The following is a 24,730-nucleotide window of genomic DNA, read 5'->3' on the forward strand; positions in this document are numbered from 1 at the left end:
CGTCTGTTCAAAAATAATGTAAATAAAATCTTGTTTAATCGCACTATTTTTCTTTAACTGTTTATGAGATCAAAGACAAGGGAAACATTTAGGCCTTGCGTACACACTGCAGCTAAATTTGGATGTTGAATATATTTTTAGTACTTAATCCTTTTCTCTACACACACACTTCAGTAATTTACGGGAATGACAACCGCATTCTACTACCAAATTAAATCCTGCAAAATGCAGGTGTTGACAACTGCATTTACACAAACTCTGTCTAGTGTATGCACAATAATGTACATAACGTGCACATGTCTCTCTTCTGCAAAAATAAATGCCTAGGACGGGGAAATGTCTTCTGTTTGTGCAGAAAATCACAGAGGTACAAGCGTTTACTTACGTGTGTTGCCAGATCTTACACATAAAAAAACAGCAAACAAAAAATCCCATGATAAACCGGCATAAATTCAAATGCTTTACCTCAAAGACAAAAATAGTCACATTTGAACTTGATCGCTTCATGAACCAACCAAAGCCATATGGTGAAGCGACACAACAAAAGCACAAAAAAGACATGGGCATGTCAACACTAAGTACTCTGTGAAGCAGCCTCACAAATGTGTAACACACAATGCCAAGACAGAAGTTTATTAAAATTGCAGAACATAATGCTGTAATACTATTTTGGTCAAAGCAGTGAATGGTAACCACTTGAGACAGCAGAACGTTGCTATGGTTATCTCTGTGTCAATCATCACATTTTCCTGAGTGAGTTTTTACATTTAGGGGATTCACTCTTACATTTAAATGTGGATGTCACTTGCGAAACTTTGTATACGTGTGTATGGGGCCTTAGTCAAAATAATATAAAAAAGGTTTATATGAGTGAACTTGCTTAGGCTATACTGCTGACTGAAGCGAAATAGACAATGCAAATAAATAGTTAAAAGTAGCCTATAAATATAGTTAATTGACCCAGCTGTTATATTAAACTAGAAAATTTTGTACAGCAGCTTAAAAGGCAGATCTGACTATTTAAATGCTTATGCATTTTATTTTGAAAATTTTTAATAATCACTACACTACATACTACACTTAGGGCTCTATCGTACACCCGGCGCAATGCAGCGCAATGCGCGACGCAAGTGTCTTTTGCTAGTTTCCACCCTGCACAATTATCATTTTCACATTTAGCGCCACGTTGTTTAAATAGCAAATGCATTTGCGCCCATGGGTGTTCTGGTCTGAAAACGAGGTGTGTTCAGGCGCTTTGTTGCCGCGTTGCCATTTTGAGGCAACTAAAATAGACTACACCATTGACCAACAAAAACCTGGTCTAAAGTCAATGTCGCAATATGTTTTTTTTGTTATTTAAAGACACATTAGTAATATGAGCCTATAAACGGGAAGACAACGCAGGTTTGCTTATCACACACATGGATGCACTGCAGCACAAAAAGCTTTTAAATATGAAAGATTAAAAGATTGAATGTAAAAGATTATTACTGAGTTTCTTGGACATAAATGAGGACTAATTATCAGACGTTAGAAGGCGCAAAGAGCTCCTTCACCTGTACCCTGGTAAGTAAATAAATGCTTTGCTTTAAACAAATACTGTACATCTATTTTTAAATGTTTTTAAATGCTATTGTGAGACAGACAAAGTTTGTTATATGGTTGTATTTCATTCTTGTCTATTTTATTTTATAAGGCATTTACCTATTTCTTTCATGTATTATGAGGGACTTTTATTTTGGTGGGGGAATGCGCGCGGGGAAGAGAAAATGAGAGAGAGAGAGGAGCTCTTTTCCTGTGTGCCCCGTGTTCTTGTTGAGGCTCTCTGTGCTAGCTTGAATAAAAGTTAATAGTTGAGAATACCTTCATCCATCATCTTATTGGAAAGCATAAACTTCTATACTCCACGCCTTACATATTTATTGGTGGCAGCGGTGGGATATCGCAGCAAAACTGGGACATTTGCAGACTTCGGAGTTGCTGTTGGACTGGTATTGTTGGCTGCTGTGTTATCATATATTCTGGAACATTCGTACTTAAGGCTATTTTGCGTTTGAAACGTTTTTCCTTTGCATATACTCTTTCCAGTTTCGTGGACGGTATTCAGAGAAACTATATTGATAACTTTTGGGTTAGTTTCACTTTGTTTTCACTCTCATGTGAGTTTTCTTTTTAAAGTGCAGTCGTTAGTTTATTCTGTTTTATTTAGTGAGAAATCCGTGCTGACTTCGCCTCGTGGGAATTGGCTCATTGCCAACATCTCTCAGCTCCCGCCCAACCTGGAAAATGTGCGATTGGTTCCCACTAGTGGCGGACTTCGGTAACTGAAATTATTGCTAATCTGCTTATTTCAAACAGAAGAAAGGAATAACACACATTGTGGAAAACAAAGAGCCAATTTATTAAATATAATTTTTTTTCCCCCTGCTTCACAAATGCTTTACATGTCACCATCGTAGCCATTACATTGAAATATTCATTAGTACTTTTATTTTCCTCAAAAATAAGAGATTTTTCTGGACTGAACTATTGTGATGCTGCAATAACTGCTTGACATTGATATCAGTTTGTTCAAACATGGCAGAAGACAATGTGTCAACACCTCATGTGCAATTTAGAGCTGTTTTACCCCCTGATTTCACTGGAGATGGCAGCGAAAGCTTTTCTCAATGGGCCCGCCGTTTTCAAGTATGCTGTGAGACCTCAGGTATGGACAAACCTCAGCTTGCCAAAGTGCTTCCATCTAGATTGGCAGGTGCTGCATTTAGTTACTGGGACAGTTTGTCAGATGACATTAAATCTAATTATGACACCACATGTCTCAAAATGTCTGCAGTGTTTGATCAAAAACAACAACTGAGAACTTTCCAAACATATTTGAATGCTAGACCACGTCTCACTACAGAGTCATTGGAAGTTTATGCTGCTGAATTGACCCGCCTTGTTCGCCAGGCTTATCCAGATTATGGAGAGTCTGCCATTAAGGGTGAAATTTTGCGACGTTTTACAGCTGGACTTGACTCTGCATTGCAAGCTAAGTTGTACGAGTTTGGTGTTACCACTCTTGATGACGCAATTAAAGTGGCTGGTCGCTGTGAGAGGGCACCTGCTACTGAGCCCTGCCCATCTTTTACATCTCCAATTTATCAACCTACTCCTGTGCACAGCCTCACTACTGAGCCCACTAATACCCTGGCAGCCCAGCTCAATGAACTTCATCTGAAAGTAGACAAACTGCAGTCCATTGTAGCTACATTAGCACCATCAAAGTCTCATCATGCCTATGCTGCCCCATCTCCTGAACGACATTTCCCTTATCGTGGGAGATCGCCTTCTATGGACAGCACCAGAGATGACCGCTACACTGCAGCCCCCCGCTATCCACGTTTCAATACAGCGGATGCACCTTACTCTAGAGGACGATCTCCTGCACGTTCTAGGGATGACCATCGTAGATCACACTGGAGCCCCAGCCCAAGCCATCAGCAGCGGGAAAAGCCTAGGAGACCTTTACATCATGAGGGAGCAGATCGTCACTTTAGCCCTGAATGGAGATACACTGCATATGCCGACTCTATGTCTGCTCCGCCTGTCTACAGATATCATTCCAGGGATGACATCAGCCCATTTGAGGACAGAGACCGGCAGAGGGGTGAACGGTATTACACTCGTCATCCCCAAGTCCACAACGACCCCATTCACGCCATGTACACTTCGCCGAGCATCAGCGCTCGGGAAACGGGTGGTAGCTGGAGATGAGGGCCAGTCTTCAGCTCAACTGACACCGGCCCATGGTGACCCCACAGTCTCTGCAGTGGACACTGCAACCTGGACACCGTACATAAAGGGACTCGTTGAAGATCAAGCAGTCACTGTTTTTCTGGACACTGGTGCCGCTTTGTCCCTGATTAGTGAGACGTTACGTAACCACATCCCTGCGCTGAAACATCGCCCCTTGCTGAAAAGTTATCAGGTTGCACACACACTTACAGGTCAACAATTGGACATTTTGGGTTCATTACCTGTTACCTTGCGCTTGGGTTCACACACATTCAGCTTGGACATGTATGTTGTAAGAGACTCTAGACAGGATGTTCTTCTTGGGTGGGACTTTTTCAAAACTCATGGTGCATTAATTGACACTGTGTCTGGGTTCTTTATGATTAAGAATGACAAAATTCCTCTTCTTAGTTCCTCTCAAACATTGCCTTTTTGCTGTAATGTGTCCCTGCTCTCACAGGTGTCAGTCCCCCCTTTGACAGAGATTGTTGTTCCTGCCTCAGTGACATGTGCCACAGAAATGGGAAGTCAGCTTCATGGTTTTCAAGGTATTTTGGAACCAAATGTTGCATTTGACAAAGATCTAGCCGTCGCTCGCAGTTTCTCTAATGTTGTCAATGGCCTTACTGTAGTTTACTTAACCCTACTCATCAAGACATTGATCTGCCCAAAGAAGCCCATTTGGGTCAGTTGTACTCTGTGCGTAACATGCCCTCTGATTTGTATGTGCCTGTAACTAGCTCTGTAGCTCAGGTTACTGTTTCCAACCCGTCATGCCAATTACCTGATGTGCATGTTGATACAGAGATTCTTACATCTGATGAGGTGAAAGTAGTTCACTCTCTATTACAACAGAACTGTGATGTTTTTAGCGCTAATCCTGTTGATCTTGGTAGGACCAATTTGATCAAACACAACATACACACGTCCTCTGAATCCCCACTGCGTCAGAAAGCATATCGCACATCACCTGTTTTGCGTGAGGAAATTCACAAACAAGTGCAGAAACTTCTTGACGCTGACTTAATTGAGCCTAGCCATAGCCCATGGGCCTCACCAGTTATACTGGTTCGTAAGAAGGATGGGTCTTACAGATTTTGCATCGATTACAGACGCCTAAATTCAATTACCGTTAAAGATGCACACCCACTGCCACGTGTAGATGACAGTTTGGATGCTCTTGCAGGAGCTACCTTGTTTAGCACGTTAGACTTGTCCAGTGGCTACTGGCAAATCCCAATGGAGGATGCTAGTATGGAGAAAACAGCCTTCACCACTGGCGATTCCTTGTATCATTTTAAGGTTTTGCCAATGGGCCTCACTAATGCGCCTCCAACATTTCAGCGCTTGATGGAGCTTGTCCTCCGTGGCCTCCATTGGTCTAAGACTTTTTGGTGTATCTTGACGACATAATTGTCTTTAGTAAATCATTTCACAATCACATTACTGATCTTATTGAGGTGTTTAGCAGACTGCGTCAGGCAGGTCTCAAACTCCATCCTCAAAAGTGCCAGCTTTTCAAACAGTCCGTGCTCTTTTTAGGACACATTGTCTCAAAAGACGGCATTAAACCTGACCCAAAAGTAACCGACAAAGTGTTGAATTGGCCTCGTCCGACTACACCCACAGAGATGGGTGCTTTTATGGGCCTCTGCTCTTACTATCGGCGCTTCATCAAAGGTTTCGCAGACAGAGCAGCTCCCTTACATGCCCTGACACAAAAACATGCAAAATTCATATGGACAGAAGGATGTGAGGAGGCTTTTCAATACTTTTGCCGTATTTTATCGTCCTCTCCCATTCTTACGTACCCAGATTTCAGTGAGCCTTTCATTCTCTATACTGATGCCTCTCACCAAGCAATTGGCTCTGTTCTTGCACAGAAACAGCAGGGAGTTGAAAAGGTAGTAGCCTATGTCAGTCATGTGTTGACCAAAACTGAGCGTAACTGGGCCACCTTTGACCGTGAGTGGTGGGATATTGTTTGGTCTGTCAGACATTTTTCACATTATTTGCAAGGGTGTCCTTTTGTCATTGTCTTGGGTTGTAAAGAAAAGTTCAGCAGATCTCAGGGTATATTGGCGACAGTTTGATAGACTGCAGTTACAGGATGGCAAAATCTACCGTCTATCTTGTAACAGACCAAAAGAGTGTCGTACCCTTCATATTGTCATTCCTAGTCAAGTTGTTCCTCAGGTGTTACAGTTTTTGCATGGTCATTCCACAGTAGGACACCTAGGTCATAAAAAGACACTTTGGAGGGCAAAAGAGCATTTCTATTGGCCATTCATGGCTAGAGACATAGAGAAATATTGTCAACAATGTGTTGCATGCCAGTCTAGGTCTATGCCAGTCCCACATAGAGTAGCTCCACTGCAGACTATTCATGCTAATGGTCCTTTTGAAAAGGTGGCAGCAGACATTACTGAGCTTCTTGTGTCACCGACCGGACATAGATACGTTCTAGTCCTTCAAAACTACTTCACCAAATATGTGAATTTATACCCTATGAAGGACCAAAGGGCTATAACCGTTGCACATTGTATTTTTGAGCAGTACATTACAGAGCATGGTGTCCCTGAATATCTCCATACTGATCAAGGGCGTCAGTTTGAGGCAGATTTGATTAAGGAGTTGTGTTCAAAATTGGGTGTGAACAAAACCAGAACCTCTCCTTATCATCCTGAAGGAGATGGCTTAATTGAAAGATTTAATCGCACCCTGAAGGATCAGTTAAGCAAATGCCTGTATCAGCAAGCTGAACCATGGGATACAATGTTAAGGTCAAAACAGTTTTCTTACAATACTAGTATTCACAGTAGTACTGGATACACACCTTTCTTTCTTGTTCACGGTCGTGACGCCAGGTTGCCCATTCATTTACTGTTCTCTAGTCCTCTAGTGCAGGGATGGGCAACTCCGGTCCTGGAGGGCCGGTGTCCTGCAGAGTTTAGCTCCAACCATAATTAAACACACCTGAAGCAGCCAATTAAGGTCTTACTAGGCATACTAGAAACTTTTAGGCAGGTGTGCTGAGGCAAGTTGGAGCTAAACTCTGCAGGACACTGGCCCTCCAGGACCGAAGTTGCCCATCCCTGCTCTAGTGCATCCCCTGGTTCCCCAGCAGAGTATGCCAGGTCTGTCTGTAGAAAGCTACAGTTTGCTTACAGGTCCCGTCAAGAGAATCATGAACATGCTCATGCTCAGCAGAAAGCCCAATATGACAAAAAGGTCAAATACAGCTCATACAATGTAGGCAATTTAGTGTGGTTGAGTGATGCTGCCCATTCGCGATGTAAACTCGCCCCGCGCTGGAAAGGACCTTATGTTGTGACACATTTTGTTCAACCTACTGAGGGTCATGCTGTACTTTATGCCATTCAGTCAAAAGCCGCTCCTGAAAAGACACCGCTGGTTGTACATTATAACCGTCTCAAACCGTATCTGTCTCCTGCATCTCAGTTGAGTCAACCAGTGTCAGATGTACTGTTTCCTAGTGAACCACCACTTGCAAAGGATGTTCTCCCTAGTACTAATTTATCTGGAACAGCTGAGAAAGAGAACTTGCCTTCTATTGTCTTTTCTGGTGAAGTACCTTATCCGACCTCAGACAGGCCTTTGCCTTCAGAACAGCCCCAGTCAAACTTAACTCCGCAAACGGGGCACTTCAATGTTGAGCCCCTTAATGACATGGACATTGTATCACAGCAGCTGGGTCATTCTGTTGTTATGAATTCTAGACCGTTAGGTCGCAGGCCTGTCAAGCCGCCTGCTAGGTTCAAAGACTTTGTTGTGAAGTAAAAAAAAAAAAATTCTGTCATAACGTGTCTGTTTAAACCTTTGGTTTGTTAACTGTTGTAAAAAAAAATATATATATAAAAAATATGCCTTATTGTTATTGAACGGAATAATTATTGTTTTATCATTTGATACTTGTTTTGTGCCTACAAATGGATTGGGAGGGATCATCTTTACAGTCTAATGTATGTTTTTTTTTTTTCTTTCCTCTATTGCACTGAATTGTTAATTGAATTAACATTTGAACTCCCATTTGTAAGTTGAAACATGGACGTTTCTTTTCCCCCAGGGTAACTGATGTGAGACAGACAAAGTTTGTTATATGGTTGTATTTCATTCTTGTCTATTTTATTTTATAAGGCATTTACCTATTTCTTTCATGTATTATGAGGGACTTTTATTTTGGTGGGGGAATGCGCGCGGGGAAGAGAAAAGGAGAGAGAGAGAGGAGCTCTTTTCCTGTGTGCCCCGTGTTCTTGTTGAGGCTCTCTGTGCTAGCTTGAATAAAAGTTAATAGTTGAGAATACCTTCATCCATCATCTTATTGGAAAGCATAAACATCTATACTCCACGCCTTACACTATCTTACGGATTTATTGTATATGATGACACTGTCAAGTAATGCTTTGTAAAAAAAAAATCCTATGGCACTGTTCTAGTGCTGAAACGCTTCGGCTCTCTGCACATTTGTAAATTCTTCATCTCTTGTTTGTATTTTTAGAGTACAAACCTTTTCTTGCATATTTGCAAATTATTTCATGAGATTACATTGATTATGTAGGATATCAATACATCGACAGCAATTCAAAGCCTGCTATTTGTACTTCTATGACTGAAAGAAAAAGGCTTTTAAAAGGTTTTAATCCAAAAAAATGACATTTCAATAAAAATGAAAACAACAATTTTTTTAATTAAACAGGATTAGACATAGAGCCAGCACAACTGGTTTTTAAAGGGGATGAGAGATAAGACTCTCATTGGTTTTTTTGCACGTTACGCCCAAAACAGACCCATTACTCATTAGGAAAATATGTGCAACCCTTTTCGACCGTGCGCTCTGCGCACAAACCATTTTTCCCGTTGTTAAATTATCAAAGTGGCATCGGACACACCCATTTAGATCGTGCGCCGTGCGCTTTAGACAATGCGCTTAGATTGTTAAAATAGGGCCCTTAAAGGCGGAGTCCACGATGTTTGAAAAACGGTTTGGAAAAGGAGACGGGCCGACTACCAAAACACACTCATAGCCAATCAAATCAAATCAAATGCCGGGTTGCGTATGTGTGGGGCGGGTCTATCAACAGAAGGTCCAGATTCTATTGGGGTAGGGGCGTGTTTGTTTAGGCGATTTCAAATATCAACACTGGCTTTCAAACATCATGGACTCCGCCTTTAATGTTAAGAAGAAAAAAAACGTAATCTCTCAATGCCAAATTGGCATGTATTTGGGTAATGATGTTACAATAGCTCTTTCACAAACCAACAAAGGAGGGACTGACTGAAAATATTGTTAAATATATAGTGTATTTTATTTTGTCGGAGCCGATGGTGTAGTGGACAGTGCTCCGACACATGGTGCAGACGCACTTCTGGCGACCCGAGTTCGAATCCCGGCTCGAGGTCCTTTGCCAATCCCATACCCCTCTCTCCACCCTATACTTTCCTGTCGTCTCCTTAATCACTGTCTATCTAATAAAGGCAAAAATGGGCCAAAAAATATAACTTAAAAAAAAAAAAAAAAAAAAAAAAAAATATATAGTGTATTTTATTTTATACAGCGATCTGCAAAGCGATCAGTCTATGACATTGAGCTATGAACAACTCCACATGCTTTCAGATCGCTCTCGTGGTACTGTGATGTCATCGAGTTGTCTGCGCAGCTCAGCGTGAAGTCAAACTTCAAATAAACACCACACTGTGGTCATACTGACGCATCTTTACTGTATCTCGCCACATAAGATAACAAAGGTTTACTCTACCAGACCAGTCCATTTGAAGGAATGTAAGACTGAATTGCTGAAACTAAGGCTTTACCATCATAAGGCTTTACAATAACTCTCCCAGATAGCACACGTACGTCGCGGAGACGTCTGCTAAATATCGCTTCATCTTCTGTAGATCGGCTGCGAACATTGAAAAGTAAGACGTCTGCAATATCTCTGCAAGACGTCTTGGCGATGTCTTGAAACATTCGAAATTTTTACGAGCTGCATGCATCTTCTGGAGATCTTGAATCCGAGCAAACGCAGACGAATCAGCTGACCTCAATGCTCAACTCATTTCATTGTTTACACTTATTTCTTGTTTAATTGTAATTAAACACAAACAAAAGATAAAAAACCCAGCTGCATATAATTTGCCAGTTTTTTAAGAGTTTGGATTTATGTAGCATTCATAAAATATTATTTTTATATACCCTACCTCGTATCACGTGTAATATAGAAACATGAAATCATACCCGTATGTATACTGTATGCGTTTAGTCCAGTTTCACTTGCATATTTGGCAGTAAGGACGAGGGGACTCCTGCATTTAAATTGCGTTTATGCTTTAAGTGCAGAATAAAACACTTAAAGGTTCTCAAAGAAAGTACCTTGTACACGGAAATAATCTTACTGGCAACATTTTAACAAATATACTGTAACCAATAATGGACAGCAGTCTCTGCACCGTTCTCTAACAGATGTCTGTATAGATGAAGAAACCTTATACAATGTCGAAACACACTATACATGTATTAATTTGACCAGGTATTATCCAGCATCACAGCATGAATTGTTCTGACAAGTTTGTTTACCAAATTAAATTTATGAAACCTATGTGCTGAATGTTCATTACATCCAGAGCCTACCAATATACTGCAAAGCTATGACATTTACTACCTGCTCTTTTAATCACTGCACAAGACCCAGAGCTGATCATGACACTTTCCATTTTAGACTTTGCATGTTCTACATAAAGAAAGAATTCTTTAAAAATGAATGAATTTATAATAAACCTAAAAATTAAAGCATTAAAAACACTGTGATGTAGTAAGTGCTGAAAGTATCATGTGAAACTGTGAATATAATCACAATTTAAATAATGGAGACTGTTACACAAGACTTAGATGCGACTTTAATTACAATACATTCAGTACACCAGGGGATTTTAAACTGTGGGTCAGGAGGACCCACTTGTCGGTCACACAGTAGGTTAAGGTGTGTTGCACACCTTAATGATGCAACAACAGTTTGGCCAAATTAATAATTAACAATGACAATGGTTTTGAAAGAATATACCATAAAATATTTGGTATTGCAAATAAACTTGTATTTACTTTACATCAGTGGTTCTTAATGTTATTCCTCGAGGTCCACTGCCCTGCACATTTTGTATGTCTCCCTTATTTAACACACCTGATTCAAATCATCAGCTCATTAGAAGAGATCTCAATGAACTGAACTGAGTCTGTCAGATAAAAGAGACATACAAAATGTGCAGAGCAGTGGGCCTCGAGGAATAACGTTAAGAACCACTGCTTTACATTATGAAATATTATGAAAATAAAATGACTCCACTGAAAGAGAACAAATGTGTTTTACCCCATTAAAAAATGTATATGTAAAAATATTTTAGTGGGTCTAGAATAGATTACACTTGTTTAATAGGTTTTGAAATGAAAAGTTTGGAAACCCCAGCTTTACACAATACTAGTCTCAATTAAAGTTAACATTAAGTTGTAATATAACTGAAATAAATAGCATTTGCAATTGACAGACATTAAATTAAACTGATGGCAGATGAGGTGTGGGGATGATGCTGGGCCAGAGTTGAATCTGTGCATCTTAGTAGATCAGGGTGGTTCATCCTTAAGTGCTGCATTAAAAAGAGAAAGGATCTAAAAAGAAAAAAAAAATTTCTCTCAAATCAACATTGGACTATCAACCCCAAATTAATAATAATGCAATTACATGCAAACAAACCTGTCAACCTTCAATATGTAAGGAATAATTGACGACGGGCCATTGAATTATAAGAAAATAATGCACACCCAAGGTTACACCGCGGGTGTGCTTTATTTTCAAATAATTCAAAGGACCGGAGTCAATTATTCCTCTTATACCATGGTTACCACAAACTTATACCATGCTCTGGTGCCTATTTTTAAGACATTAGACAAGTTAGGTGTGCGGTTATCAGAAATGACTTCCAAAAGCACAGTTATCTAACACAGTCTACTGTAAGTGTTTTTTAACATTAAATATAGAATTCTTTTTTTTGAGAGATACAAAGGACAAAGTCTCTGCTTCCGTGTGACCAATCAATGGTTGTGTTAAAAACATGGGAGGATAATCAGGTCATGACAATTATGTGAAATATTGCGCAGTGTTACAATTCGGATTTCTGATGTTATGTCATTCAATATCCTACCACCGACCTCAATGCATTCCAGTCAATCACATATCACATTTGCGTGTTTACCACATAATGAGACGCCAGGAGAAGTTTGTGCTCTTGTGCCAATTATGGCAGAAAATGGTTACTGGATAATTTAACATTCATGTTCATAAATATTATGTGCTGTAAAAATAGTTTAAAGTTTGTTTGCGGTTCATGTAAGGCTGTGAAAGGCTAGCCACCAACTTGTCTGCAATATCAAATGATGCATCTCGTTGAGGTTGGTGCTGATCGATCAGTCACAAGTTGAGAGGTCGGATACTCAACTTTGTTTGCTGTTCCAGTTGTCTCGAACACAGCATTAGTTCACAGACTCCAGTTCAGTTCTATCTGTAACAACAGAACACAATGAGAACATCATCACATCAGACAAAGTATTTCATTTATATAAATTGCACCCAAAGAAAAACCAAAATATTAAAAACATGAAAGATCAAAATCTTCATTTAAACCCAAAGGGGACTAGCATAGTAATACCATTCTCTGCTACTTTGCTTGAGCGGAAGTACAAAGTCTGACGTAGTCAGGCTAAAAGGGGACATGGTCTTTAAATAAAACACCCAAAATGACTCTCTTTGTAAGAGTTTTCAATATCTCCACCACAGTAAGAATTAATTCTTTTCTCAATACTTAAACATTAAAGGTCACGTTTTTTCTGATCCCCTATTTCAAACTTTAGTTAGTGTGTAATGTTGCTGTATGTAATAGCATAAATAATACCTGTGAATGTTAAAGCTTAAAGTTCACTGCCAGCCAGGCGATGTATTATCTTTAACAGAATTCCCCTTTCAATACAGCGAACGGCCGGTTTGGACTACAGCCCTCTACTTCCCGGTTGAATGACGTCAAAGCAAGTGTGTTTGACTAAACTCCACCCTGGCTAAGCTAAGCTGCTGTCAAATCACAACACACTAAACAAACTACACAATCAGAACTCATTACGTATTTCTGAAGGAGGGACTTCATAGGACAAAGAAGACATCAGCCGTTTTTAGGACAGTGAAAGCACTATATAGATAAGTAGATTGTGTGAAAAATACCGCATGTGAAACATGAACACATGTTATATTGTGCACTGTAAACACAATCAAAGCTTCAAAAACACAGGAAAAACGGGACCTTTAAAGTTGTTCAGTATTATGGTTGTAATCAATAAAATGACAGGCAATTTTATTTAAAGATCATATCCCCTTTGGGTTTAAATGCAGATTTTAATCTTTCATGCCATGAAGGCAATAACGCCGAAACATCTGTCCTTGTATTGTTTGATTAGAAAAACAGGTCTAAGCACCTAAAGCTGGGAGAGCATGGTGAGGGCGTTGATTGAACTAGATCTATTGACCCCTCATTGATCTCATAGACTATGTTTACACTGTCAGTTTAAATCTGATTTTTGTGTATATCCAATCTGAATGACTGACTGTACACACGGTGTATAACAACTCTTCGTGTTTGATTTGTGTGACCTGATGTGCATTATCTTTTATCCAAAATAGCTGTTTATAGCAATGACGTTGCGTTGATGTGTTTGAAATAAATGTGCTTGAGTTCATGCAGCAACAACCAGTTTTCATAAATGAAAAATAAAATATTGTCTTTTTTATCCAATTCATCCGAGAAATCATTTGGTAATTAAAATAATGTACCCTAAAAAACCTTTCATTTGTAAAACTGCATTCATTACTTTACTAAATGTGGGAAGAGACTCACAGGTGGAGGTAGAAGTTTGGTCTGCACTTTCCATAGCTGGTGCACAGGGATTGTGGTAGGCTAGTGACACAATTGAAGAAGACTGGTTCAAAATCTGCTTTACAACCAGAGGTTGAATTAAACTTTCTTATTGCCTGTCATTTTGACAGATAAGGCTGTAACAAATCTGTCATAATCAATTAGGACTAAAATATCAACAAAATACTTAGAAAATGAACAAAAACAACTATCTGAATCTGTTCGAACTCTAACCTTGAGGTCTGGATAGACAAAGTGAGTGTTTATCTGTGTAAAAGTTAAACCATCATTGAAGACTGATGCAGTTGTCATTAAGGCTGATTTAGTCAGACCTACCCCAATGCCTCTACACAGTAGGCTATCCGCCACTTTTCATTTACACGTTTGCGTCGTTGTTCGCATCGATGTGGATTTACACATGCAGAACGCTAGTAGCCAATGTCCATAGGCATTTACCAATGTAAAATACAATATCAAGGCAAAAGCTGAAAAAATAAAAAGCAGCAGAAAAAACCCTTGTTGGGGGCCAATCACACCAAATGCGTTTTAAAGACGTGGAAACACAAGGTGCACCTTGATTTGGTCACTTTATAAAAAGCAGTGCAGCGCAGATTTTTATATTGCTAGGCAACCACAGAGGCAGCTACCCTGTCAATCAAATATTGAAGCGTGAGCGCTCTTTTGCTGTTAACTGTCAAATAAGCAGAAACTTTAAAAAGAGGACGCTTGCACTGACTTTGATCGAAGGTGAGAGGTGCATAAACACACAGGAGACAGTAAGTGACTGAAGTACGATTGTTTCAAATAACTGTAAACATCGGTCCCTACAACGGAAGGCCCGCCTCTCCCCATATTCAATTGGACAATGGAAAGACACAAATGACGTTGGGTGCTTTTCCACTCTTAGCGCTCCTTCAAAAATGCATGTTGCAGTAGAGGGCAAAAATGCAAGGCGTTCAGTGCGCATAAACAGCGCACATAACGCTCAATGCTGCAGTTAAAACAGATTTACCTCATAGTTAAGACAACTGGATCTGAAGCGTAATGATGGTCTTCAGAAGGCCTCTCATGGTGGCCTTGATTCAGAGGTTTGAGAAGACTACCAAGCACCAGAGCCAGCTAACAGGTGGACCAAACATCAAGCCAGAATTCTGCATGAGTCAGGTAAGCAGAATAAAAGACACTATAAATAAACAATAATAAAAGATGATCATTAATGACTTAATGCTTTCATATTCATGTTAATGCTTTGAAAATTATCTTATTTCTTTCAGAATCTTTTGATAATATTGCCCAATGCAACAAATGGAAAAAGCATGCTTTATGACAACCTCAGCAGCAGAACCCATGACTTTCTCCTGGGTAGACGAGACAAAAAAGTTTGGTATCAACACCCATCTAACAATTAAGGTAAAAGATAAAGTTTTATGATCCCTGCATTCAGGTTAGAGTATGGGGTAAGTTGACCGTTCTATGGGTGTTCCTCAAATGCAAGGTTGCATGTGGAGGCTGCGTCCATCTTAGTCCTGGCCTTCTGAGATTTCGATGTTAGAAAAAAGCCAGAATGAGATGGTTTAGTTTGATGTCCAAGGCAACGTCATAATGGTTTCCGCCCCAGTGATCATGGCATGAAAACTTTAAAGAGAGAAGTTGAAAATTAGCAATGCATCACCAAAAAAATCCAATAATGTAGTACAGTGAATAAAAGTCATGTATCAACTGTCTTTACAACATGGACAGTTAAACATTTTGTAATTAAATTAAAACAACAAAATTGAAAACAAGCAGACTGAGATGTCCTTCGACGATGCTTGATGACGTGGCAGCCGAGACATGCAGCCTTCTAGGACGGAGCCTTATTTAAAAAAAAATAATAATAATAAGGACGGAGCCTTATTTATTTTTATTTTATATATGTATAATGTCCCCCTTTGTATTTCTTATTATTTAAAAAAAATATTAAAAATAATTTTAAAAGGACGCAGCTGTGCGTTTGAGAAACGACCGGAAACGACTTATATGTCGCGAGGCCATCACGTGACCACAATATTTACCAGAAGACCGTTATTTGCTCGAGTACCCTCAACTTTTTTGTCGCAAATAACATTATTAATAACCTGTAAATAATAAATTTTGTACACATTACGTTCCTCTTCACTTTGTAATAGTATGTTTTTTGGTTTAATAGTCGGCTTTAAGTTAGTTTTCCTGTCAGTTTGATCGTCAAAATCTTGGTAAGTATAGCTTGTCATTCCTGGGTTTTAATTGTTAGAAATACGAATTAAAGAACAGATATAACTAATATAACTGAAACAATTAATAAATACAATTATCAAACCACTCCAATAGAACAACGTTAACGGTTTTGAGTGGTTTCTAGGAAAAGGTCTGAATGACAGTAACGTTATCCGTATAAGGGCCATTTTAACGTAACGTTAAAGGGCGGGAAAGGTTTGAGACATTTAATAACTCTATTAAAATGGCTGGTTTATCCCCACCAGTGCGTAACATGTGAAGTTAACGTTACAACGTGGCTTCGGGACTTTGCAGCGGCCTGAATAGCAGTGCATTGATAAACGTTAATAAGCTTTTAATCGCGTATAGAACATTAATATACGACGATCATTCTGTAGATCGACTAACTTACATGCCTGCATAACAACATATATTCTGTTAAAATGGTTAACTTACATTGACACTGAAACTCTGCCGTCAGCACTGTTGCTTCACCCGTTGGAACATCCTACTAGTCTAGGGAGTTAAAAATCGAGTTGGAAAAGAACAAAAAATCGTTCTGCGATCGTTCGACACGACACCCAGAAGCTGCAAAAAACGACTGAGGTTACACTCTACTGAATTATCGCAACGTTGAGTGCAGGCAGCCCACACATCTTTTAGATGTGTTCTACTTCATGCTGATCTACACGCAAACCGATCGTGACATCAAGTACCGCGAGATCAAACCTTTTCCGGGGCTTTCCCAAACTCTCGCGGTACTTTGATGTCATACCACGTGCTGTCTGCGCATCTCGGTGTTAAGTCGAACACACCTGAATGTATTTGTTGGCTGCAATCCCTTGCGCTCAGTAATGTAGGTGTAACGAATTAAATGTATTAAATTGATATTATATAAATAAATATTGTAATAAAAATCTTTATAAAATGATTAGCTGTCATTAATAAATTAATCTTTGATTTGAAACATCACTATACGTGAATTAACCCTCAAGTTATGAAATGCCTAAACATCAAAATGGTGAAAATACAACAATGTATATTTGACCAATTCAGCATTTATTAACTTTTGTCTTTTTAAATTGACTTCAGAAAGTTATCTGCAGCCACACATCCACTGTATACCAAGTTATGATGAACAATTATGAAAATGCAAAAGGATTGATAGATCAGTAAACAAGCAACAAAAAGGTAATATCTTAATAAATTTCTGCTTTTGTTACTTATTCATGTATTTGAATTACATAGTTCAAAATCAAACGTTAATAATTATAGGGTTTCAACTTGTTGCAGCTTTACAAAAAATGTAGAATTTGTAGGAGCGCATGGACATCTGAGTAACAAAGTCATATTATGCAGATGGGTGCTCATGGTGGCCTCCAAATAAATACATGGACAGGCTGCTAAAGAGGGTCAGGATGATGGAGATGCAAGAGCCAAAGACAGCACAGACCAAACACCAGGCCAGAATTCTGCATGAGTCAGGTAAGCAGAATCAGTTAAACTGTATAAAATAATTAATAGACAGTACAATTAAAAACACATTATTTTTCATAGCTGTAAAAAAAAAAAAAAGAATGAAACAGTACCTGCATTTAAGTTTCCAGCCTTTTTCACAAAGTTGCCGACAACTGGAAGAATGTCCCAAATTGCTGCAAAAATAAATTCAGTAAGTCCTTATAAAAGAGACAGTTTAAAAAGTAAAACGGCTTCATTTAACTTCAAAATACCCCTAAATCCTTAAAGGAACACGCCCACATTTTGGGAATTTAGCTTATTCACCGTATCCCCCAGAGTTAGATAAGTCCATACATACCTTTCTCATCCCTGTGCGTGCTGTAACTCTGTCTGATGCAGCCCCCGCTAGCTTAGCTTAGCACAAAGACTGGAAGTGAATGGCTCCAGCTAGCATACTGCTTCCAATAAGTGACAAAGTAACGTGGACATTTTCCAATTTATGTGTTGTGATTTGTATAAATTCACTACCAGTCTTTTGTTCTAAGCTTAGCTAGCAGGGGCTGCGTCAGACAGAGTTACAGCACACACGGAGATGAGAATGGTATGTATGGACTTATCTAACTCTGTTTGTTTATTTGTAAATGTAAAAAATGCAGCTAACCATTCCCAGCTCCAGTGGGCAGGTTAAAGAGTATTTCTTAATATGAGACAGAAAACAGAAACACATTTTTAATGGCATTTAAAGACAACATACCACTTCATACAACTAAATTTTCTGTTTAATCCATAGATTGAGTAATTTTCACTCTAGAGACCCTTGGGTGACCACCAAGGACGAATGCAAAGTAAGTGACCTACAAAACAAAAACATTAATCTTTTACGACTGTTTCGAGATAAGTACTCTGCATATCTACAGCAATATGCAGATTCTTGAGTAAGAATTTCTCTCAGACAATATAGACCATATTTGTAGTTTAACAATTTCTATCATGTTAAAGTTCTCACATAAAAATTGCTAGTCTAAGAATGCTACAAGAAACCTGTTGTGCAACTTACCTGCTTCCCATTTACAGCTCCAGTGAGTGTCTCTAAGGTAGATCCTAATGCAGATGGATGGAATGTTGATCCGCCTAACATGCAAGGTAAAAGAGCATTTGATAGCATAGTGGATAAACAAAGCTTTTTTCATTTTCAGAGCATTTTCAAAAACAACATAACACTTGCTATTACATTGTTATATATTACATGACCATGTCTAACTCTGATCCATACAAAACAGATTTTCTGTACCGAGAACTTTGGATGACCACGTTTTCAAAAATCTGACCTCAATTTTAGTAACCATTTAGATATTTTAGATGTAGTCCGAGAGCTTGCTGACCCTCCATTAAAAATTTATGTACGGTATACTGTTCATGTCCAGAAAGGTAATAAAAACATCATCAAAATAGTTCTTGTGACATCAGTGGGTCAGTTAGAATTTGTTGAAGTGGCAAAAATACATTTAGGTCCAAAAATTACGACTTTATTCGGCATTGTCTTCTCTTCCGGGTCTGTTGTGAACCGTGTGCATGACACTGCTTCCGTACGATGCTGTTGGCTTGTTATCTGGTGCACCCAAGCTTTTTTTTTCCGTTTACAGTCTGAGAGAGACGCTGTAAACAAAACAATCTTCGCAAACATGTCTGAGGATAACACGTCAGCAGCGTCGTACGTCAGCAGCGCCACTGTGCACGCGCATTCGCAACAGGCCCGGAAGAGAAGACAATGCTGAATAAATCGTTATTTTTGGACCAAAATGTATTAATGATGCTTCAACTAATTCTAACTGACCCACTGATGTCACATGGACTACTTTAATGATGTTTTAATTAACTTTCTGGAAATGAGACAGTATACAGCACATTAGGGTTGCCACCTTTGATTTGTGAAAAACCGGGACACTCAGATGAAATGTATTTTTGTTTTGTTTTTTAGAGGGGGGTCAACTCATATTTGCTAATATACTATGTTAACAGTTGTAGGACTTTATTCCCTCTCTTACCTATATTTGTCCTGACGTAGATGCACTCCCTGTTGTAGATACACTTCCTGATGTAGATGCTATCCCTGAAGTAGATGCACTCCCTGACATAAATGCACTCCCTGACATAGATGCACTCCCTGATGTAGATGCACTCACTCTGGACTCCTTTCTACATTCAATACATACATTAAATACATACATTAAATACACTTTTGTATAAACATTGTGTAAACATACTGCATAATTATAATCTATTATAAAATATAATCATTTGTACAACGATAGGCTTTATTATTTAGCAATTAAAACATGATTACATGTATTATAATAGATTATAAACAACTTAATTAAAATTTAAAGTTTTTGTTAACTTAGTAAATTTGGGAAACCTAAAACTGACATTTCTCACCTCTTTTTCCATGTGTATTTTTGATCACTTTTTGCTGCCTGCAGAAGTCTCGGCTGTCCCTCAATGAATGCTTTAAACTCCAAGCATGATAATTTAAAGTTTAATCTAACTTGAAGTTCAGCTTTGACCAACCCCACTGACATCCTGTTCCTTTTGTCTGACCAGACATCCTCCATGTGGCTAAATACACGCTCAGCATAGGCGTTGCTGACAGGGACAGAAAAAACAAATGATACCACTTTGAGCAATTCAGTTGCTTCTTTCTCCTTCTTGAAAAAAAAAGCCCATTTCTTGTCTGGTGCCAGCTCTTCTGGGATGCTTTCAAATACATTGTTCAGTACAGTGTAGTCCTGATACAGTTTGTCTTCATCAATGCTCAAAGCTAATTTGTCAACCAGTCGCTCGAGAGCATCCCATTCCATTGGACCACTCAGTCCCAGACAGCTAGCGTTAGACATAACTGGATCATCAAAATCAAAGTTAGCCTCTAGGTATTGAACAGCCTTTTCAAAGAAGCTGTCGACCAGTGTTGCAAACTCTGTTTGGGCTCTTGCACTTAGTTTTCGGAATGCTTGCTTCGTTTTACTACCATAAAATCTGTCTGCACGACGCGAGATTAGTTGACTGCGCAATCGGCTAATTACTCCATGAACATCCAGTAGAGTAGCACTCTCATATTCCAACTTCCGAATTGCGCTGTCAAATTCCTGCATTACATTGTGCATGAGCAACAGGAAACATTCAGAGACTGTCACATCATCCTCATCATTGCTGTCGGCAGCATCAGGACCACTTCTGCATACAACCTTCCAGATAATGTCAGGACAATCCTTCTTTCCCAGTGACAAAAAATAAGACTTGAGGGCAGGCCAACACTCCAGGATCCGCTGAATTGCAGGCAATAGAGATAACCAACGGGTTGGAACATGCCTCAGTATCTCTTTGTACTGTACTGAAGTAAACACACAAAATTCTTTCAGAGATTCTACTTTTTTGGCTGAGCATGAGAATTCACTGTACATTTTTAGGACAATGGATTCAACATCATAACCTGCAGCGCTGAGAATTCTGTTTGCGTTTTTCAGGGTGTTGTGGATCAAGTGGCATTTGCAGTTACCCTTTATGATGTGTGGAGTGACTTCTTTCAGTTTTTGAAATACAGAATTATGCTTGCCAAAATTTACAGATGCATTGTCAGCACCATATGAACTGATCTGGCTGACACACAAGCCATTTGCTTCTGTGATATCCAAAATTTGTTTGTAGATAGCTCTGCTGGTTTCATGGGGGTCTTCGTAAAAATCCAATAGCCCATATTTAACACCCTCATCTTCATGGAAATATTGGACTGTGTATGGATAAAGTTTAGCGCTCCCTGAGTTTGATGCATCAGAGCAGACAGAAAAATATGGGGTATTTTTCAGTTCTGTAGCTAAACGCTCCTGACTGTAAGGTGCTAGGACGTTTTGAACTAAAGCTTCGCTTTTTGTTCTTCCACATGACATTTTTGTGGCAATACTTGAGTCATGAAAGATTTTTGCATTTACTTTATTACCACAATCTGTAGATAAGTAGCTGTGGCCGTGAAGCACTCCATGGTATACACTGCTAAGCTCAGCTACTGCTATCCTTTCTTCTTCTGGTGAACCTTTCTTTGTCATAAACGTTGCAATGGCAACATTTTTGCGTTTACTTAATGCAAAACTCTGGTGCTTCTTTGTTTTTGCATGATTTTCCAGCGCTGTTTTTCCTTCATATTTAACTGAAATTTTAGCATGACACAAAACACAGGTAGCGGAGAATGGGTCTCCTTGGGTTGGCCTTACCCATTCTGAAAAGTTTTCTCTTTTCGCCCAGTCCGAGTTGTAGGTTGTAAATCGTTTTTTTTTTGACACTGGTGGCTTACCCGATTTTGTTGTGTTATTATCCTCCTCGTCCGTCTCTCCCTCCATTTCACAAAACTGAGTAAATCGATCGTTTTAAAAGCTGACTAGTCTAGCAACCTAACTCAAACTTTCATCTAGGATGTGTGTGTGGAATCTGTGGATGCGACGCGTGCGACCAACCGACAGCACAGGTAGTTGCTAGGCGATAAGTTGAGCTTCCAATCAAATAAAAGTAAAAGCCTGGCCAATCCACCGTGTTACCTGTTTTATTTTGCCCGGTTACGGACACATGATTGGATGAACACAGAAACAGTAGAAGGAAACACTTTAATTTTAAACCAGGAAATTCTGCTTTAAAAGTACATTTTCACAAAAAACCGGGACAATTCGTGTCCCGGGAAAGAATATACATTTTCCGGGACTGTGACTCAAAAAAGAGAACAATCCCGGGAAAACCGGGACGGGTGGCAACGCTACAGCACATACATTTTTTGGAGGGTCAGAAAGCTCTCGGACTAATTCTAAAACATCTTAAACTGTGTTCCGAAGATGAATGGAGGTCTTACAAGTTTGGAACAACATGAGGGTGTGTCATTAATTACATTATTTTCATTTTTGGGTGAACTATCCCTTTAAATGGAAAACACCACCGCTTTCCAAAATGTTACTATGTTTTTACCTTAGACGAATTAATACATCCCTATCTTTTTTCAATACGTGCACTTAATCTTTGTACAACGCTTCTTGAATGTGTTAGCATTTAGCCTAGCCCCATTCATTCCTTAGGATCCAACCAGGAATGAATTTAGAAGCCACCCAACCCTTTCATGTTTTCCTTATTTAAAGACTGTTACATGAGTAGTTATACGAGTAAGTATGGTGGCACAAAATAAAACGTGGCGATTTTTTTAAGCGGATAAAAATGAGAACTATATTGTATGGCAAAAGAGCACTAAGTTTGCAGCACTTCGACCTCGGCGTGCAGTAACATCATCACTTCTGATTACTCCACCTCTCGCTCAAACTCAAAAGGGGGGGAGTAGTCAGGAGTGATGATGTTACTGCGCGCCGAGGAATGAATGGGGCTAGGCTAAATGCTAACACATTCACGACGTGCTGTACAAATATTAAGTGCATGCATTGATGAAAGATAAGGATGTATTAATTGATCTAAGTTGAGGTAAGAACATAGTAAAATATTGAAAAACTGTGGTGTTTTTCTTTAAAAGCAGCACCCCTATTTATTTTGGGTGCTAAAAATATTTGCCACAGACAGTTAAGGCCTTATGCTGCATTTATTAGAAGGCGTTCCCAATTCTGGTTGTCCTAGTAAATACTATAAACAAATGAGTAACAATCCTCTCAGTAAATGACAAAAGACGGATGACATGAACTTCACTGCTTCACTCTCATTGGTAGTTGCTCCCAAAAGTCCTTCATCAAGTTGAACTTTACTCAAAGTTGTGGCATAGCTGGACATGCTCACTTCCTGTTGTCAATGGTCACAGTTGCTCATGTTGCTTAATGGGGCAAAGCTTTCATTGGAATGAACGAGATTGTGTTGCTAGTCGCTGGCGGTGTAAAAGCAGCATTAGTGTGTGTGTCTTTAAAAATATATCAAATGCAAATTACCTGATCTAACATTCCCAGCTACAGAGGGCATCCTTTATTCAGTATCTAATGCAGATGGTTGGAGTGTTGATCTACCTAACATGAGGGGTAAAAGAGTGTTTGTTAGCATAATGAGAAAGAAAACAGAAACACATTATTAGTGGCATTTAAAAACATAACACTTGTTTATACTACATTTTATGTTCAATCCATAGAGCACTCGTTTTGAGTCCTGAGACCCTGGGGTGACCACCGTGAACAAATACAGAGTAAGTTACCTAAAAAAAACAATAAAAATATTTATTTATAAAAAGTTCTCATGAAAAAGCATCATCATTAACTCGCATGAAGTGTTACCTTACCAACATGTTGAAGACAACATAACACTTGTTTATACTGCATTTTCTGTTTAATCCATAGAGCACTCAATTTGAGTCCTGAGACCCTGGGGTGACCACCGTGAACAAATACAGAGTAAGATACCTAAATAAAAACAATAATAATATTTATTTATAAAAAGTTCTTATAAAAAAACATCATCATTAACTTGCATGATGTGTTACCTTACCAACATGTTCAAGGAAGGTGCAGGTCTGATGATCCATCCAACATTAAAAAAACAGTAAATTTATACTTGGTTACTGTTTATCTGTTGTAAAACAGACAAATGCAGTTATAAGAATTTTACCTAAACTACACACCTATTTGATTCTTAAGTTTAAATAAATCAAAATAATGCATTTAATAGTAAAAGCATTTTAAAAGCTACACTCCTAATTCATTTATCTTTGCCTTTTTGCAGCTGCAATAGCAGTCTTGACGGTACTAGGATGAATGCAAATAAAGACTAACCACCTGACATCAGCTGTCCAGTCTCTTGTGGGAAGCAGGTGCTTGTTACCCCAAATACGGATGAAGAGTGACGAAGAGGAAGATGACTTTTTGCTCAAACATCTGCTGAAGATCTTGACAGGCTGGAGACAAAATTAACAGACTGAGGGTTTATACAAAGAATCTTACTCAGCCAATATTAAAGATAAGATATTTTTACAAAATGTTCTTTTCATTGTTTAGGATGATTTTATGTAGAAAACAGTACATCACAAAAAAGACTTTAGATGTGTTTTCACAGGCAGAGCCTTACACACACACTAACCACAATTATAAACGCAACCTTAACACAGATTTAGACAGATTTGTGAATAACATTTGAGAGAAATAGGCCTTTTGGGGACATAGAAAATATTCATGAAATGAAAAATGGGGGCAAAAACAAATATTAACAAGTGTAATACAAATATCAACCATAATACTGATCGTTTTAAAAAAGTAAGCCACTATATCTTTCTAGAATCTTA

General features: G+C 38.9%; 2 long non-coding RNA genes across 8 annotated transcripts; both read right to left on the minus strand.

The window, feature by feature from the left end:
- Positions 1-10,677: 10,677 nt before the first annotated feature.
- Positions 10,678-16,596, minus strand: LOC135734087 (uncharacterized). Of its 4 annotated transcripts, XR_010527131.2 has the most exons (6): positions 16,438-16,596; positions 15,078-15,381; positions 14,759-14,897; positions 13,729-13,788; positions 12,286-12,348; positions 10,678-11,458 (listed from the first exon to the last, which is right to left on the minus strand). It is a non-coding gene; the product is annotated as an uncharacterized lncRNA (long non-coding RNA). The 4 variants fall into 4 exon arrangements; XR_010527132.2 differs by having other exon boundaries at positions 10,678-11,436; positions 14,759-15,381; XR_010527129.2 differs by having other exon boundaries at positions 14,759-15,381.
- A 721-nt stretch (positions 16,597-17,317) lies between these two features.
- On the minus strand, positions 17,318-24,316 carry LOC135734090 (uncharacterized). Of its 4 annotated transcripts, XR_010527144.2 has the most exons (9): positions 24,228-24,316; positions 23,941-23,965; positions 23,735-23,855; positions 23,568-23,650; positions 23,394-23,468; positions 18,497-18,570; positions 18,194-18,293; positions 17,571-17,633; positions 17,318-17,453 (listed from the first exon to the last, which is right to left on the minus strand). It is a non-coding gene; the product is annotated as an uncharacterized lncRNA (long non-coding RNA). The 4 variants fall into 4 exon arrangements; XR_012336289.1 differs by having other exon boundaries at positions 23,394-23,650; XR_012336290.1 differs by having other exon boundaries at positions 23,394-23,650; positions 24,225-24,300.
- Positions 24,317-24,730: the final 414 nt, after the last annotated feature.

This window comes from Paramisgurnus dabryanus, chromosome 3 (assembly GCF_030506205.2).
Source record: "Paramisgurnus dabryanus chromosome 3, PD_genome_1.1, whole genome shotgun sequence".
NCBI classification, from domain to species: Eukaryota; Metazoa; Chordata; class Actinopteri; order Cypriniformes; family Cobitidae; genus Paramisgurnus; species Paramisgurnus dabryanus.